This window comes from Heterodontus francisci, chromosome 21 (assembly GCF_036365525.1).
Source record: "Heterodontus francisci isolate sHetFra1 chromosome 21, sHetFra1.hap1, whole genome shotgun sequence".
Classification (NCBI taxonomy): Eukaryota; Metazoa; Chordata; class Chondrichthyes; order Heterodontiformes; family Heterodontidae; genus Heterodontus; species Heterodontus francisci.
Genome location: NC_090391.1, coordinates 45673546 through 45683569, shown reverse-complemented (window position 1 = coordinate 45683569; position 10024 = coordinate 45673546).

Here is a 10024-nt window from a genome sequence, read left to right as displayed (position 1 = left end):
TGGTAGGGTGAAGGAACCTTGGATGACAAGAGATGTGAAACAGCTAGTCAAGAGGAAAAAGGAAGCTTACTTAAGGTTGAGGAAGCAAGGATCAGACAGGGCTCTAGAAGGTTACAAGGTAGCCAGGAATGAACTGAAGAATGGACTTAGGAGAGCTAGAAGGGGACATGAAAAAGTATTGGCGGGTAGGATTAAGGAAAAACTTATGTGAGGAACAGGAGGATGTCCAGAGTGCGGGTAGGGCCGATCAGGGATAGTGGAGGGAACTTGTGCCTGGAGTCGGAGGAGGTAGGGGAGGTCCTAAATGAATACTTTGCTTCAGTATTCACTAGTGAGAGGGACCTGGTCGTTTGTGAGGACAGCGTGGAACAGGCTGATATGCTCCAACAGGTTGAAGTGAAGAGGAAGAATGTGCTGGAAATTTAGAATGACATGATGACAGAAAAGTCCCCGGGCCAGATGGGATATAGCCAAGGATATTACGGGAAGCGAGGGAAGAGATTGCTGCCCCTTTGGCGATGATCTTTGCGTCTTCACTGTCCACTGGAGTAGTGCCCAATGATTGGAGGGTGGCAAATGTTGTTCCCTTGTTCAAGAAAGGGAATAGGGATATCCCTGGGAATTATAGACCATTCAGTCTTACGTCGGTAGTGGGCAAATTATTGTACAGGATTCTGAGAGACAGGATTTATGATTATTTGGAAAAGCATAGGTTGATTAGAGACAGACAGCATGACTTTGTGAGGGACAGGTCATGCCTCAGAAGCCTTATTGAATTCTTTAAAGGTGTGACAAAACACATAGATGCAGGAAGAGCAGTGGATGTGCTGTACATGGATTTTAGCAAGGCGTTTGATAAGGTTCCCCATGGTAGGCTCATTCAGAAAGTAAGGAGACATGGGATACAGGGAAAGTTGGCTGTCTGGATACAGAATTGGCTGGCCCATAGAAGACAGAGGGTGGTAGTAGATGGAAATTATTCAGCCTGGAGCTCGTTGACCAGTAGTGTTCCGTAGGGATCTGTTCTGGGACCTCTGCTCTTTGTGATTTTTATAAATGACATGGATGAGGAAGTGGAAGGCTGGGTTAGCAGGTTTCCCGATGACACGAAGGTTGCTGGAGTTGTGGATCGTGTGGAAGGCTGTTGTAGGTTACAATGGGACATTGACAGGATGCGGAGCTGGGCTGAGAAGTGGCAGATGGAGTTCAACCTGGAAAAGTATGAAGTGATTCATTTTAGAAGGTCGAATTTGAATGTAGAATGCAGGCTTAAAGATAGGATTCTTGGTAGTGTGGAGGAGCAGAGGCATCTTGGGGTCCATGTCCATGGATCACTCAAAGTTGCCACCCAAGTTGATAGGGTTGTTAAGAAGGAGTATTATTGGCGTTCATTAACAGGGGAATTGAGTTTATGAGCCACGAGATTATGCTGCAGCTCTATCAGGCCCTGGTTCGACCACACTTGGAATATTGTGTTCAGTTCTGGTCGCCTTATTATAGGAAGGATGTGTAAGCTTTAGAGAGGGTGCAGAGGGGATTTACCAGGATGCTGCCTGGACTGGAGGGCATGTCCTACGAAGAAAAATTGTGGGAGCTCGGGCTTTTCTCATTGGAGCGAAGAAGGATGAGAGGTGACTTGATAGAGGGGTACAAGATGATGAGAGGCATAGATCGAGTGGATAGCCAGAGTCTTTTTACCAGGGTGGAAAGGGCTATCACCAGGGGGCATAATTTTAAGGTGATTGGAGGAAGGTTTCGAGGAGATGTCAGAGGTAGGTTCTTTACACAAAGAGTGGTGGGTGCGTGGAATGCGCTGCCAGCGGCAGAAGTAGAAGCAGATACATTAGGGGCATTTATGCGACTCTTGGATAGGTGCATGGATGATAGTAGAATGAAGGTTAGGTAGTTAGTTTGAACTTAGAGTAGGTTAAAGGTTCGGCACAACATCGTGGGCCGAAGGGCCTGTACTGTGCTGGGCTGTTCTATGTTCTATGTTCTATGTTATCAAAAGCCTTGCTGAAAACACATAGTCTGCATCGCATGCATTATTCCCATGAACCTTCCCTGCTACCTCTTCAAAAACAAAAATCAACCTTCTTAGTCTGTCATGATTTTTCCTTGGAAAATCCACGCTGACTGTTTTTGTTTCAACCATCGCTTTCTAAATGAAGATTTATCACGCCTCGCAGAATTTTTTCAAGAATTTGCCTATCACCCAGATTCGGCTGACGTGCCTATAATTAGTCATTCTATCAATGTCTCCATTCTTAAATATTGGTAAAATATTAGCTGTTCTGAAGTCCTCTGACCTTACAGCTCTCGCCAATTAGAATTCTAAATGATGCAAAACTCCTCTGTTGTTTCTTCATTTGCTTTCCTTATCAGCTGTGTTACAAATGTTCAGGGCCTGGAGATTTGGCCACTTTCCAAGATGTTAACACTCTTAATGTTTGTTGTCCCACTTTGTTAATTCGATCTAATATTTCTCACTCCAATTCTCTGGTTGCAATGTCTCTATTCTCCTTTTTTGTGAACAGTGATGTATTCATTACGCACGGCAATGACATCCTCTTCCTCAACCACGCAGAGATTAACGTTTTGGTCACTAATTGGCCCAACTTTTTCTTTATTTTTCCTCTTGCACATCAAGTATCAATAAACAATTTTTGTGTTTGCCTCATTTTACTTGCCAATATTTCCTGCCTTCCATTTGCTTTCCTAATGTCCTTTTTAATTTCATAACAATGACAACAACTTATAACTATACATTGACTTTATTGTGGTAAAACGTCCCAAGGTGTTTTGCAGAAGCATTATAAACTGGCATGTGACACTGAGCCACAAAAGGAACTATTAAGTCAGACGGCTAAGAGCTTGATCAAAGAGGTAGACTATAACAGTATCTTCAAGAAACAAAGTGAGGTGGGGCGGCAAAGAAATAAAAAGAAGAAATGTTGGAAATACTCTGCAGGACTGGCAGCATATGAGGAGAGACAAGCAGAGTTACCGTTTCAGATCTGTGACCTTTGATAAGAAGAGGCAAAGGTTAGAAATGTAATAGGCTTTAAGCAAATAAAGCAGGGGTGGGGCACGAGATAACACAAGGAAAGGAGTTGATAGGACAGTGTCACAGCTCATAACTGACCAGAAGGACATGGAGCAAAGACAAACGGTACGTTAACGGTGCGGTGAAAGACAGAGCGTTATTGCAGAGGGGTTGTTAATGGACAAAAAATGAATAGCTGTGGCCCAAAGCACAAACAGAAAAAATAACACTGGGCAGGCACATGGCTAAACAATAGAATAATGCATCAAACTAAAATAAAACAAAATGAAAAAAAATAAGAAAAAGAAAAATAACTAAACATGAAAAGGGAATGCTCATGACCGTGGGATTTATTTTGCTTTCCATTCGAACACACACACACACACACACACGCACACACACACACACACACACACACACACACGCACACACACACACACACACACACACACCTTCCCATCTGTCCTGGACTTGCTGCAGTTTTCCAGTGAACATCAATGCAAGCTCGAGGAAGAGTATCTGATTAACTGGTTAGGCACACAACAGCGTGCCGGACTGAACACTGAGATTAATAATTTCAGAGCATGGAACATAGAACATAGAACAGTACAGCACAGTACAGGCCCTTCGGCCCACGATGTTGTGGCGACACTTTAACCTACTCTAAGATCAAACTACCTGCATACCCCTCATTCTACTATCATCCATGTACCGATCCAAGAGTCGCTTAAATGTCCCTAATATATCTGCTTCTACTACCACCGCTGGCAGTGCATTCCACGCACCCACCACTCTCTGTGTAAAGAAGCTACCTGCGACATCTCCCCGAAACCTTCCTCCAATCACCTTAAAATTATGCCCCCTGGTGATAGCCCTTTCTGCCATGGGAAAGAGTCTGTCGCTATCCTCTCTATCTATGCCTTTCATCAACTTGTGCGCCTCTATCAAGTCACCTCCCATCCTTCTTCGCTCCAATGAGAAAAGCCCGAGCTCCCTCAGCCTTTTCATAAGACTAGCCCCCCAGTCCAGGCAGCAACCTTGTAAATCTCCTCTGCACCCTCTCTGAAGCTTCCACATCCTTCCTCTAATGAGGCGACAAGAACTGAACACAATATTCAAAGCGTGGTCGAACCAGGGCCTTATAGAGCTGCAGCATAGCCTCGCGGCTCTTAAACACAATCCCCCTGTTAATGAAAGCCAACTTCCATATGCCTTCTTAACAACCCTATCAACTTGGGTGGTAACTTTGAGGGATCTATGGACGTGGACCCCAAGATCCCTCTGTCCCTCCACACTGCCAAGAATCCTGTCTTTAAGCCTGTATTCTGCATTCAAATTCGACCTTCCAAAATGAATCACTTCATACTTTTCCAGGTTGAACGCCAGCTGCCACTTCTCAGCCAAGCTCTGCATCCTGTCAATGACCCGTTGCAACCTACAACAGCCCTCCACACTATCCACAACTCCAGCAACCTTCGTGTCATCGGCAAATTTACTAACCCAGCCTTCCACTTCCTCATCCATGTCATTTATAAAAATCACAAAGAGCAGAGGTCCCAGAACAGATCCCTGCGGAACACCACTGGCCACCGAGCTCCAGGCTGAATAATTTCCATCTACTACCACCCTCTGTCTTCTATGTGCCATCCAATTTTGTATCCAGACAGCCAAATTTCCCTGGATCCCATGCCTCCTTACTTTCTGAATGAGCCTACCATGGGGAACCTTATCAAACGCCTTGCTAAAATCCATATACACCACATCCACTGCTCTTCCTTCATCGATGTGTTTTGACACATCCTCAAAGAATTCAATAAGGCTTGTGAGGCTTGACCTGCCCCTCACAAAGCCATGCTGACTGTCTCTAATCAAACCATGCTTTTCCAAATAATCATAAATCCTGTCTCTCAGACACTCTCAGACACACTCTATCACTCTCTGTCACTCTCTGACACTCTCAGACACTCTCTATCACTCTCTGACTCTCTCAGACTCTCTCTATCACTCTCTATCACTCTCTGACACTCTCTGACACTCTCTATCACTCTCAGAGTCTCTCTATCACTCTCTCTGACACTCTCTGACACTCTCAGACACTCTCGATCACTCTCTGACACTCTCTGATACTCTCCATCACTCTCTGACACTCTCTGACACTCTCTAACACTCTCTGACACTCTCTGACACTCTCCATCCTCCTTCTTAACATCAACCTGTTCGAGCATATCATCCTGTTTCACGCTGTCCTCACAAACGACAAGGTCCCTCTCACTAGTGAATACTGAAGCAAACTATTCATTAAGGACCTGCCCTACCTCCTCCGACTCCAGGCACAAGTTCCCTCCAGTAACCCTGATCGGCCCTACCCTCACTCTGGCCATCCTCTTGTTCCTCACATAAGTGTAGAACGCCTTGGGATTTTCCTTAATCTTACCCGCCAAGATGTTTTCGTGTCCCCTTCTAGCTCTCCTGAGTCCATTCGTCAGTTCCTTCCTGGCTACCTTGTAACCCTCTAGAGCCCTGTCTGATGCTTGCTTCCTCAACCTTAAATAAGCTTCCTTCTTCCTCTTGACTAGCTGTTCCACATCTCTTTTCATCCAAGGTTTCTTCACCCTACCATCCCTTCCTTGCCTCATCGGGACAAACCCATCCAGCAGTCGCAGCCAGTGCTCCCTAAACAACCTCCACATTTCTGTCGTGCATTTCCCTGAGAACATCTGTTCCCAATTTAAGCTCCCCAATTCCTGCCGAATAGCATTGTAATTCCCCATCCCCCAATTAAATATTTTCCCATCCCGTCTGCTCCTATCCCTCTCCATGATTATAGTAAAGGTCAGGGAGTTGTGATCACTATCACCAAAATGCTCTCCCACCGATAGATCTGCCACCTGACCTGGTTCGTTGCCAAGCACCAAGTCCAACATAGCCTCCCCTCCAGTCGGCAGATCTACATATTGAGTCAGGAAACCTTCCTGGACACACCTGACAAAATCTGCTCCATTCAAAGTATTTGCACTAAAGAGGTTCCAATCAATATTAGGGAAGTTGAAGTCACCCATGACAACATCCCTGTTACTTCTGCACCTTTCCAAAATCTGACTCCCAATCTGTTCCTCCGTGTCTCTGTTGCTATTGGGGGGGTCTATAGAAAACTCCCAATAAAGTGACCGCTCCTTTCGTCTTTCTGACTTCCACCCATACTGACTCAATAGACAAGCCCTCCTCGACGACCTCCCTTTCTGCAGCTGTGATACGATCCCTAATTAGCAATGCCACTCCCCCACCTCTTTTACCTGCCTCCCTATTCCTTTTGAAACATCTAAACCCCGGAACATAGAAAATCCCATCGTGCCCCTGTGATATCCAAATCTCCTGAATGGCCACAACATCGTAGCTCCAAGTAGTGATCCATGCTCTAAGTTCATCACCCATATTCCTGACACTTCTTGCGTTAAAATAGACACACTTCAACCCATCATACTGGCTGCAACTTTGCCCTGTCAACTGTCTACACTTCCTCACAGACTCTCTGCACTCTGTATCTGCCTGTTCAACAGCTACCCCATCCACTGATCTGTAGCTCCGGTTCCCATCCTCCTGCCAAACTAGTTCAAACCCTCAGAAGAGCTCTAGCAAACCTCCCTCCCAGTATATTGGTGCCCCTCCAGTTCAGATGCAACCCATCCTTCTTGTACAGGTCCCACCTTCCCCAGAAGGTAATCTAATGAGACACATATCTGAAGCCCTCCCTCCGACACCAGCTCTGTAGCCACGTGTTCAGCTGCACTCGCTCTCTGTTTCTAGCCTCACTAGCACGTGGCACCGTTATGAATCCTGAGATTAACACTCTGCTCGTCCTGCCTTTTAGCTTCCAACCTAGCTCCCTATATTCGCTTTTCAGGTCGTCATCCCTTTTCCTGTCTATATCATTGGTACCGATGTGTACCACGATTTCTGGCTGCTCCCCCTCCCCCTTCCGAATCCTGCAGACTCGATCCGAGACATCCCTGACCCTGGCTCCCGGGAGGCAACATACCATCCGGGAGTCTCGTTCGCGACCACAGAATCTCCTGTCTGTTCCTCTAACCATTGAATCTCCCATCACTATCGCTCTCCTATTCTCCCCCCTTCCCTTCTGAGCCACAGAGACAGGCTCACTGCCAGAGACCTGGCCGCTGTGGCTTTCCCCTGGTAGGTCGTCCCCCTCAACCATATCCAAAACGGTATACTTATTATTGAGGGGAACGGCCACTGGGGATCCCTGCACTGTGCGTCTATTCCCTTTCCCTCCCTGACGGTCACCCAGCTCCCTTTATCCTGTAACTTAGGCGTCACTACCTCCGTATAGCTGTTCTCTATTACCCGCTCAGCCTCCTGAATGATCCGAAGTTCATCCAGCTCCAGCTTCAGTTCCCTAATGCGGTCTGTGAGGAGCTGGAGTTGGGTGCACTTCTCACAGGTGACGTCAGCAGGGACACAAGTAGTGACCCTTACCTCCCACATCCTGCAAGAGGAGCATGCAACTGTCCTAGCTTCCATCCTCTCCGCTCTAAATTGATAAAAGATATTAAAAGAAAAATAAAGGAAAACCTTACCTGACCAAACCCTCCACACAAGAGTCCCTTTTTTGGTGGTAGAGGAGGAGGATGGGTGGGAGACACTACAAGTGTAGTGTTTTGGGTTTAGCCACTGCCCGAGTATTTAAGTTCACTTACCCTGCAGTCCCCGTGTCCGCGTCTGCCGAATCACGAGGTAAATAATTTATACCTCAACTTAGCTCGCCGGCTGCCCCTGGCTCGCGCTCTCACCGCTCCCGCTGCTCTAGTGGAAGAAAGAAATACCCACCAATCACTTACCAGGTTTCATGTGACGTCACACTTCAATTTTTGCTGGTGAAGCAGGTCCACAGAACAGAACAGAACGGAGCGCTCTCGCTGCTGCTTCTGGTCTCCGGCTTCGGCTCCTTTTATCTCCCGGCTCCTCTAGCCTGTTCCCGCTCTCGCTGCCGCCGCTCTCGCTGTTACATCACGGCCCCGCTTTTTCATTTTATTTATTTTTCTTTTTTTTTTCTTTCTTTCTTATTGATTTATTTCAGTTTGTTCCATCAGTCTTTTTTTTTACCATTTGCCTGCCCGCTGTATTTTGTTTTGCATGTGTATGCTTTGAGTCTCTCTCCACAGAAGCTGCCAAACCTGCTGAGTTTTTTCCACCATTTCTTGTTTTTATCTGAGATTTCCAGCATCTACAGTAGTTTGCTTGCAGGGAGAGGCAAAGTGTGTGGGGAGGATCTATGGAGCTTGATGCCTCGGCAATTGAAAGCGCGGCCACCAACGGTGGGGAGTTAAAATTATGGATGCAGAGGAAGGCCGAAATACAGGCTTGGAGGATTTGGGGGCTGGAGGAGGCGACAGAGATAGGGAAGTGCGACACCATGAATGGATTTGAAGACAGGGATTAGAACTTTAAAATCAAGACGTTGCTTGACCAGGAGACAACGTAGTCTTGTGGACACAGGGCTGATAAGTGAAAGAAATATGATGGGATTTAAGACACGAGCAGTTTAATTTTGGAATCCTCAAATATACGAAGAGCAGAATGTAGGCCATTAGCCTGGAATGCATTGGATTAGTCAAATCTAGATATAAGGACGGGATGAATGAATGGTGAATTAGGGGTGCAGCAGCAGTTTAGATGAGACAGAGGAAAATTAGGGCAATTTTATGAAGCTGAAAATATGTTGGCTTCGCGATGGAGCAAATATCACTTCAGAAGCTCATCTCCGGGTCTATTGTGATACCAACGTTGCAAATAGAAAGGCTTAACCTAAGATTGTTGCCGGGGAGAGGAATGGGGTAAGTAGCTACAGAACAGAGTTTGGAGCAGGGACAAAAACTATGGCTTCAGCCTTTCCAATATTTAATTGGAAGACATCCCTGCTCATCAAGTACTGGATGCCAGATAAGTCGTCTGACGTTTCAGCAACATTACATGAGTTGACAGAAGTGGTGATGTGACAGACTTGACTGCTGTCAGCGGAAGTGTGAAAAGTAGTGCTGTATATTTTCATGATGTCGTTGAGGCAGCATGTAGGCAAGAAATAAGAGGGGTAAAATAACAGGTTAAACATCAGGGGGAATTTTTTTTTAAACTCTCAAATGGCTACCTTGTAAGTGATAAGGTTAGTACTACTAAGGTTTTGCTTTAGTTAGTGTAATTTAGTAATAATTACTAATTCGAATAGTGTTTTTCGAACATAATGAGGCTGTCATGTGATTGTGAAGGATTGTACTGACTCAGGGGAGCAGGACGCGGCGTGTAGGGAAGCAGTTGATTATTAAGTAGGTTCAGGTCAGTTTTTTTCTACTTGTTCTACAATTTATATTACTGCAGTTCATTAGCTTCAAAAGCAAAGGTAAGGACTTTTGATTGCTGTGGGTAGAGTTTGGAATAGAACAAGGCCCATAGCTTAATTAGTATTGGATAATTAAAGGGAGTAACTGAGTAATATGAAGGTAAGTCATGGCAGGGGAGCTCTCATCCGTAATATGCTCCTCCTGCGCTATGTGGAAAATCAGGGACGCTTCCAGTGTCCCTCACGACCATGTGTGCAGGGACTGTGTCCATCTGCACTACTGGCTAACCACATTACGGAGATGTTGCTGCGGGTGATTTATCTGTGGAGCATCCACGATGTTGAGATGGTCGTGGCTAGCACGTTTAGCGAGGTGTTCCCACCGCAGGCAAATGCTGCAAAGGCAGAAAGGGAATAGGTGACCACCAGGCAGAGTTGAGGAACGCAGGTGTGCAGGAGTTCCCTGTGGCCTTCCCCCTCTCGACAGATATACTGCTTAGAATACTGTTGAGGGAGATGACTCAGGGCAGATCAGAAAGAGCCAAGTTCATGGCACAATGGGTCACTCTGATGCACAGGAGTGGGGGAAGAAGATTGGTAGAGCTATAGTGATCAGGAATTCAATC